This window comes from Clavelina lepadiformis, chromosome 1, assembly GCF_947623445.1.
Source record: "Clavelina lepadiformis chromosome 1, kaClaLepa1.1, whole genome shotgun sequence".
In the NCBI taxonomy this organism is placed as follows: domain Eukaryota; kingdom Metazoa; phylum Chordata; class Ascidiacea; order Aplousobranchia; family Clavelinidae; genus Clavelina; species Clavelina lepadiformis.
Window position 1 is genome coordinate 2,935,433 of NC_135240.1, and position 9,193 is coordinate 2,944,625.

At 36.7% G+C, this 9,193-nt stretch overlaps 1 long non-coding RNA gene across 2 annotated transcripts; it reads right to left on the bottom strand.

Annotated features, from left to right (window-relative positions):
- Positions 1–1,532: 1,532 nt before the first annotated feature.
- On the bottom strand, positions 1,533–2,508 carry LOC143444271 (uncharacterized). Of its 2 annotated transcripts, XR_013113702.1 has the most exons (4): positions 2,351–2,508; positions 2,063–2,281; positions 1,747–1,935; positions 1,533–1,622 (listed from the first exon to the last, which is right to left on the bottom strand). It is a non-coding gene; the product is annotated as an uncharacterized LOC143444271 (long non-coding RNA). The 2 variants fall into 2 exon arrangements; XR_013113701.1 differs by having other exon boundaries at positions 2,063–2,506.
- Positions 2,509–9,193: the final 6,685 nt, after the last annotated feature.

Sequence of the window (9,193 nt, forward strand, 5' to 3'; positions counted from 1 at the left end):
ACGAAGTGCACTTCCATCTGTAGCTTCTGCTGCAGTTTTGCGACGTTTTGCTTGCCGATCTAGAAGTTTTTCAAAGTCCTCATCTTCTGAGGTGGGTGAAAAGTTTGCTGATTCTCCCACGTTGGTTTGATTTCCACCTTGTGACAGATTTTTACCTAATCTCCCTTCTTCATGATCCTTCATAGACCGAGCAATTTCGAGTAAAGTAGCTTTCCCTTTTGAATGTTGCTCATCATTCAATAGTACCCTGTACATCGGGTCAACATATACTGCTGCCAGCAGTACATCATTGGCGAAAAGCGCCTGTTCACGACGCTCCATGGATGTTCTTATGGCATCAGCCAAATTGCCACCAATTTGAGAAAACTGTAAAATTAGTTTTTTCCATTCTTTGAAAAATGACCCAGGTGTCAAGTCGGAAGCCTGCAGTTTTTTCGTTGTGAAGGATTTATCACAAACAGTGCAGTAGAAATTTTTTCTTTTGTCATTTTTAACAGTTGTCGGAGAACATTCCACCTCATTGCTTTCACCATTCACTGTGCTTTTATCAGAAAGTTCCTTAGCTGATATGTTCAGCAGATGTTCAATTCTCATCAATGTTTTGATCTTCACTTGTGTTCAAAAATCTTTTTCAATTGCAGTTTTGGGGTTTTAATAACAAGTATTGTTGCAATATATTTGTAATATCACGTAACAATAACTCGGCTTATTAATAAATACTTATATAAGTAGGCCTAATAAAACGTGTAAATGGCAAATGTATGTGTAACCAAACTTTTTCTCAGCCAGGAACTTCCCGCTTGACAGCTAGTCAAATAGCTCGGTTTCCTTTAATATCTTTCAATGGCATTTTCTTAAATAAAAACAATCATCTTCTCGCTATAAATCCCAAACGTAGACTGAATTAACAGTCGTCTTCCACTTCTCAGCCGGGCGCAACATTACCAACAAAACAAACTGATCTTCTACCCATAAAGTTCTCGATAGAGATGACGTAAAACCCGCAAGGGCTCTTTTATAGAAATTATGTAACTGGGAAATTTGTAAATGTCGATCACCTAAGGGATATCCTTCGGGCCAGCAAGGCATGAATTCAACCCTACCCTGGATATTAGAAATGTTTGTTGTTTCCGTCACTGCCCGCACCATACTTTTTATGAGTCGACCCCAACTTGAAATTCACCACCAGCAGCTGGCGATAAAGATCTACTAGAAATGATTGTCATGTGAAATTTGCAGAATAATAACATTTTATTGGAGCTAGGTGGATGCATATACACTATTATACAGGGAAAGTAAACCCACAAAAAATTTTCAAAGTAATGCAATATTGTAAATCATTCCACTAATGACACATTATTCCATACTTTAATAAAGATAGAGTACAGTTGCCAAGTATCAAGATAACACGATATCAAAAATGCTGCAGATAATAAACGCGAAACAGAAATTTGAAAATGAATGAAAAAGAGAAGATAGTAAAAAAATAACTCAAACTACACAAGTTCAAGCGTATTTAAAGTTGGTAAATGTTTTGGCTGTCACTGGCAATTGTACTTTTTTTTGAGGAGAAGTGTCGGAATCTGAGTAACAAGTTCCTTCTCTTCGTTTCTTGGGCGTGCCTACAAAAATAACACGCACTTCCTAAGTCTGTTTGTAATAAATGACGCTATTTTTTTGGCAAACAAACAGGTAGAAAAAGCTTAATGGTAGAGTGAAACTTCAACCAAATCCATACTAACTTACAGAAGGATAGGTCAACTCTTGTAGCTAAATAAAACTGTTTGTCTGGAGGCCACCGAGCTAGACATTTTTCGCCCATTTTTATGTCAGCAAGCGACTGAACATCACCTCCCGAAGGAAATCTGATGTCAGCAGGCCTGAAGATGTCCAGGATAATTCGGTCATAGGTGAATTTCACTCTTATGACGTTAGCTATTTAGATATAACAAAAAAAAATTTAGGCACGTTGCTTCGGAATGAAAGACCAACTTCGGTTAATGTTTTAATTTCAGTAAGAAAGCATAGCTATGAATAACCAATAATCACGTAGATACGATACCTTCAGAAAAAGAGATAGCAACACCTTTCGTTGGGCCTAAGAAACAGAAGGATTTTTTCTTTGAAATGATGAAAACATAAACAAAACAGACTTTTCCAGAACAACAAACAATATTCACTAACTTAACACACACCTACCTATACATGTATCCTTACGTATTTACTAATTTAGTTTTTAACAAACCTAATTCTTCTTGTGCCTGTCTGCCAGTGACTGCACCTGTTGAAAAAGTGAGTATATTAATTTAAACAGTTTAATATTTATCACCATCTTCTGTGAGATCTCTACCTATTTGACAATCGCTTTTGTCAGTCACGTTGGGAACTGGCTCTGCAAAAGAAAAAGAAAAACTTTGCTAAAGGTGATAAACTATAACAGGCATATAGGCTACTATAAAACTGATTGAATAAAAATTAACATTTTACCTTAAGGCGCATGCTAATAAATTTGTGACAAACCTGCTACTTCTTGTGACTGACTGCCAGTGACTGCACCTGTTTAAAAAGTGAGTATTTAAACCATTTAATATTTAGAAATATTACACCTATTACACAGGGGAACACAATTTTTGTTGACTTCGATCTAACAATTGTTTTTGACTAACTTTTGGGCGCTGATTCCAAAAATGACATCAGTTTTTCTCTATCACGTCAAGTTTTTGAGCTAGCCACCCACCGCTTTGTCTCATAACCCACAAAAAAGTACAACATTTAAGACATTTGCGTTCATTGTATAAATCATTTTAAGAACTACAAGCAACTGAAAGTAACTCAATGGTTTTCAAATAAACATTTGTATAGCTCTATTCTGTTCCTTAAAACGCATATTGCTTCTGCAGGACAAATAAAGTGCGAGTTTTAGGGCAAAAATTTACGCTTGTAGCTTTTCCTGGCATGTTCAAGCTGTGGGCATTCTCGCTTAATACTCCAGCAATAGTCAGCCAGCATTTGTAAGTTCCATCTTCCCTGATATCTTTCCTCCATCACCTTCAGATCTTGATGGAATCTTTCTCCTTTCTTATCGCTAACCGCAGCAAGGTTTTTTGGGGAATTAGCAAAATGTGATTCCAATCTCCACATGGTGGAATTCCTTTTTCTACTGCCCTGCAAACAGCTGTTCCCTTGATTGCACCTTTAGGGGGCCAGAAGCAAGTTATTCCATCCTTTGTAGCCTTTATCCATGACTTATGAACGACGGCGACACTGTCTTCTTCATAGAAGTGCACAATTGCAAACTTTTTATCACTCATTGTTAATAAATATTCTTAATTTCCTATGTTATAAAGAATCAACTTTGGTGAAAAACATGAAACATGACAAACTTGATTTGACAAGCACTTTTTTAATTCACCCACAAAAATTAAGAATGGTTAATATACATCATTTAAGTTTTACGCAGAAATCAATCTTTCAGCTGACACCATAAGCTATATTTTTGGTCGTACATGCAAAATAGTTTTAAATACTTAAACTATTTTATCATCACGTGTCAAATACAAACCTAAATAGCTAATGAATATATATATAAGTTAATGAAAACATGCAAATAACATTACAAAAGCGGTATAGAAACAAATTCATTTTTGTTGGGTAGCAATACACATTTTGAACAAACATCTTTTAGATTTATCACACACAGACGATTATTTAGATCTCGTACAGACCAGATGTTCAGTCTGCTTGAATGAACTGGATAGAAAAAAAAGTTATCCTTTACATAAAATGTTTGGCAAACAAGCTGGGTTGAGTTATTATAGAACAAAATATTTTGAATTAGATAAATGCTTTCCTGTACTTGTACACAGTTATCTGGACTTTTAGTACGTAAAACATAATCAGATACGTACAGTTCATGGTATTGCATACAATCATTAACATCTATGTCTGCAGGCAGAGGTCCTGTACAGTGTCTTTTTTTGTAATGTGCGCCCTTAGTTTTGTTTACTTTAGTGAAAGGCCTATGCATTTTCTCTGATAACCGCCGAATGGCCTGAGGTAGTGGTGCATGGGGCTTCCTTTAAAGCCTTTTCAGTGACTGCAAATAATTTTCAAATGGAAAGCTGCAAAATGAATGAAGTGGTCCAAACTGCTCAGCATGCTTAGCTAGATGTGTAAGTGCGTGAACATTATGTATTATTTGATCTGATCCATATAAATTACTCATGTGTTCAATAAATACAAGGAGAAGTTCACCAGTATAATTACACAAATTAAAGCAAAGAGTGGGACTGCATAAAATGGTTATGCTTACATGTAACAGCATGAAATTGTCATATAACGAGCTAGGCAGCTTGTCACGAAAAACAACTGGGCCTGAATACAAAAGAATTGTACGAAACTCAGTTGCTTTCCAACGATCTAACTCTGAAAGCGATCTACCTTTTCGAAGAAATTCTCTGGGTAAAAACTGTTTTAGCATTTTTAAACTGTCAGAAATGGATGAGAGAATATTGCCGCCAAGTCTTGTTTTCAATGGACCACTTGTCCATAAACACAACAATTTTCTCATAACTCCTAGGCATACAAGATGTATATAATCAAGTGGAAATTGTGACACCATTCCTATGTTTAATAGCGTCAAACATGATTCTCCGTGTTGGTGATCTTCATAAGCCATTTCTTTAAACTTTACGTCAGTTCTTGGAGCAGCGTCACAACTTGGAAATGTCATTCGATGATTATACCAAACACCTCTCTGTTCACAGTAGTCACAACCATAATATCCCGTGTGTCCCTTTGTCTTCTTTACAAAAGCCCGTGCTGGAGTGTCACAAATCACATTTGACAATTTTATTTCATACACTTTTCCATTATCATAGATCACACCAACATCATCAATTTCATGCATTTCTTCAACAAATTTTTCAAGAAAAGCATTAGCATCTTTGGGTTTAGAAGTCCCCACCCAAAGACCAATAACAAAAGGTTCAGCATTTTTCTCTTGAGTTGTAAGACCTAATATAGGCCAAAATGATTCAGTACTGCTTTTAAATAATGGTAAACCATCGATGTTGATCTGAAGCACAATCTGATCGCACAGACACAGGTTCTGGTGTATCCGTAGCCTAGATTTGATCCCTTCGGCTATGCCGAAGTGGTGATAATGTCCACCAGCAATTTCATTAATGTCATACGTGCGACGAGTGTGAAGAAGTGTACGACTGTCTTTTGGCAAGTAAGGAAAATGAGGTCTTAAAAGAGTCAGTAAAGAGTTTGTATGAGACAAAGGTGTCTGACTTTCAATTACCCTCGGCTTTAGGAGTTCTGTGCTCGATTTGTCGAGCGTAAACTAAAAATAGAAAGGTGAAACGAGTTCGATTGTGAATCTTCAGGTTACCATAGGTCCCATTTTACGTAATCGTGACAGACGATTTTAATTTTTTTTAAAGTAATTAACTTTTTGCCTTGTGTTCTCCGAACCTAACCGCATATCTTTAACGATAAGTTTCGTGACCTACTTTCTTTGAAATAAGTAGAATTCAGTAGAATTTGTCTAATTCGTCAGTTTGACTATCTCTTTAAAAGAATAACACTACCCATTCTTGAGTTCTTGATAATGATGCACACACATCTTTTCAAAAAGGTAAAGACAGCTGAAAACACAAACAGCGTACAAAATATTAAGGGGCAGATTTAAAGTCCAAAGAGAATCAACTGGGATTCCGGGAAGACCAACAAGTATATAAGATACACTGAAAAAGCAGTTTAACTTAAGCAGAAACATGTTTTGATAGAGACCAACACAACTTCACCAGGCAGGCATAAGTTGAACGTTTGAAACCTATTCATAGAGAGAAAAAAATCTGTAAACCCAAGACACATTTTTAAGTTCACGAATTTGCAGTCATGTAACAATTCTTTGAAATAACGGCCCCTTGATAAAACGCTTTTATAATATACGTAGATACAAAAAGCAATATTTTTTCCAGGTATGCATTCTTCCATGCAAATTTAATTGCACTTACAATCATGACGAGGTTTGTTTGCACAAATATGCCAAAAATGCAATACTGTTGCATGATATATTGTTTCTGTATTATGATACAATGGTGGTGTGAAGTTCAGTTTGAATGGCTTGATCATGTTTTCGACAAGTTAGTGCACAAGACGTCGCACATAACATTATTATCGTATTCAGCTGTCCGTAATGCACGCTGCATAGCTGTCAAGGCGCGCAATCCATACAAAAGACCGACTTGGAAACGCGATTCTCGCAACATGATATTGACATGGACTTTTTCCGAGTGACAAAATTGTTTCCAGAAGCCGTCATATACATTCCGCTCCACTTGCTCAGGAAAGCAGCTCACAGTTTTGATGAACATTTTAAGAGACCTTTCCAAAAGTTGGTTAACTTCATCATAATTATAATCATCATACCTGAAAGGATGCGATTAGTTATTTAAGTAAAAAAGCATAGGACACATATGCACTTGTTGTCAAATGAATAAATAACCATCATGCAAAGTCCGCACTCAAAATCACCTTTCCTGTGATACGGTTTCTTGTGCATCTCTTTGCAGTGGCGCGAGATATTCGAGTTCATGATGTCACAGTATATATAACAATTACTAACACCATTATCTACTCTTTGGGGTATAGAAAACTAGAAACTAGAAAACTCTTCTCCAACTTTTGGGGTTGGGTCAAACACTTCAACTGCAGCTGTAAAAATCATCTCTTTGGAGGCAATTTTCACGAAATCCAGGAAAAGGAGCAATATCTTGAAAACAAAACCCTAGCGTAACAATTTCCAGAAAAATGTAACCAATTGTTCAGGGGAATTTTGAAAAAATGAAGTTGGAAATAACGCTTTGAAGAAGCCAGGTATTTTGTCAGAAATCGGTTTCCAGAAATTCTGGATTATTGTCACCTAAGAAAACGCCAGCATCACTGGCAGGTACTTTTGTCACTTTTGTCGGAGAACTGAACTGAAAAAGTGGATTTCTCGTCACTCAATCCAATTCGGCTGGGTTTAATGCATTCCTGCGGTCCCAAAAGCTTTTGAAGTCGTTTATAACATCTTCCCAGTTAAAGCAGTTAGTTTGTTGCTGTAAAAAGTAGCAAGGAATTGTGTTAATCATTGCATGAGCTGTTTTAACAGCACTGTTTCACCTTCCCTTTGATACGGTTATTTTGTATCTGTTTGCAGTGGCGCGAGATATTCGAGTTTATGATGTCACAGTATATATAACAATTACTAACACCATTATGTCATTGGCCTTGGACATGTTTGGCTTTTATTTTATTTTACACTTAAAAATCAAACACAGCATTGATAAGCTTAAAATATTTTAAATTCTCTTCCATTCATACTTGAAAGCTGGCCAAAATTATACTAGAACTTACGGACACTTTTTCTTCGGTCTAATCCGTTTCTTTTACTCCGGTTTCACATCGCTTTGTTCTTTTGACCTTGAAAGAGTTCAAAAAAATTTGACTGTTTTTGGCAATTAGTTGAGAGGCCACAAGAAAACGCAGGAATTAAAATTACTCTCTCAAGAGATTTTTGCGTCATTTCTGTTCCTAAAAGCTAGTATCTAAGCGTCAGCAGAAATATCAAAGAGATCTCACCATGATCACAAGGTCATGAGATCCCGACGACTGGTTTAACATGGAGTTACTTTTGTTCAATCCCATGTCGCCGTTTTTCGTATCAAGAACGAACAAAGACGAATTGACATGCATCGTTTGCCGTACGCCATCTTTGTATAAAATCTTGTATTTCAACTTGGCGTTTTCTCCTTTGTCGTAATCCACCGCCTGGGAGTTACATTTTTTTATGAATGACTGGAAGTAAGTTGTCAAATGATTAATAACCATCATTTCATCTATTCCCGGCGGTAATGTGTCGTACTTATCGGCTACAAATTATCGAATTTGTATAAAAATTTGATACGAACCACATTAAAACAGGGTTGATAGCTGACTATTTCTTATTGTATTTAGATTTTAGAACATTAACAGTTTACAAAGCAAAAATAGCAGACTCCCAGCGCACATGCACTCTTGTGATAACTGTGTCTTTCAAAATGGTGGAGTGGAATGTTGCTCATTCATTGACCGGATTCACAAAGATTGGCGCGTTATCGTTGACGTCACTGATAAGAATGTCAATCACGCATCTTCCTTTTAGCGATTTCGGCTTCCCGCCGTCGCTTGCTTCTACTACAACCTGACGAGAAATAAACATATAACTTCAGCTCAATAATAAAGCTAGGTGCTTTGCAATGATAGAATCACAAGGTTTTGAGGTGCTCATAGTACTGTAATAAAATGGCAACAGTGCAACCGACCTTCCACTCGGACACGTGTTCCCTGTCTAATGGTCGAACCAACGTGATGACGCCAGTTTTGGGACCAATAGCGAACGTTCCATCTCCATTCAGTAAGGAATAGGTAATAACGCATTTCGTCGATGTAACGATTCTGTCTTCCTGCATAATTGCAGTAACAAAAAAAAATTTAGGAAAATCACTATAAAATCTAAATAAAAGTAAAAATGTAAGGACATGATGTCATACCTGTTTTTTTTTAATGCTGAAGGCACGATTGTGTCGTCGTCAGTTGCTTGCACTGTCCTGATTGTGCTTCCAACAGTGGTGTTTTCCGATATAGTTATATTCTATGTTGGCTGATCGAATTTGGGGGAATTGTTGTTTTCATCAAGTATCACAACGTTTATGGTGCTGTTCGGACACCTGCATACGATATTATCAATTTATCAGGTGCAACCCAAACAACATTGCTAAAATTAGCAGCTCCAACATAAAACTAATATAACTGACCGAGTTAAAAAAAATACCACAAATAACATAATTTAGGCCCCTTGTCGCACGCTGTGATGACTATATCGTATCTGTCATGTTTCGTGATGTCAAGACTTTGGTTTAGAATCAAAACACCGTTTGCGTTGAGTGCAAAGGTATTTGCAACGTTCTGGGTTAATCCATCTTGCTGGTCCGTTTCAGGCAGAGAGGTTCGAATACTGAGTACGGTTTCGCCGTTCAATTCTTTATCAAGTCTTTATCTTTTGCACTTACATAAGCAAAGCGATAGCTTTTGTTTGCCAGTTCCGAAATATAGACTATAAAATGAAATGATTTGCTATAAATCAGTTGCTTATTTGGCC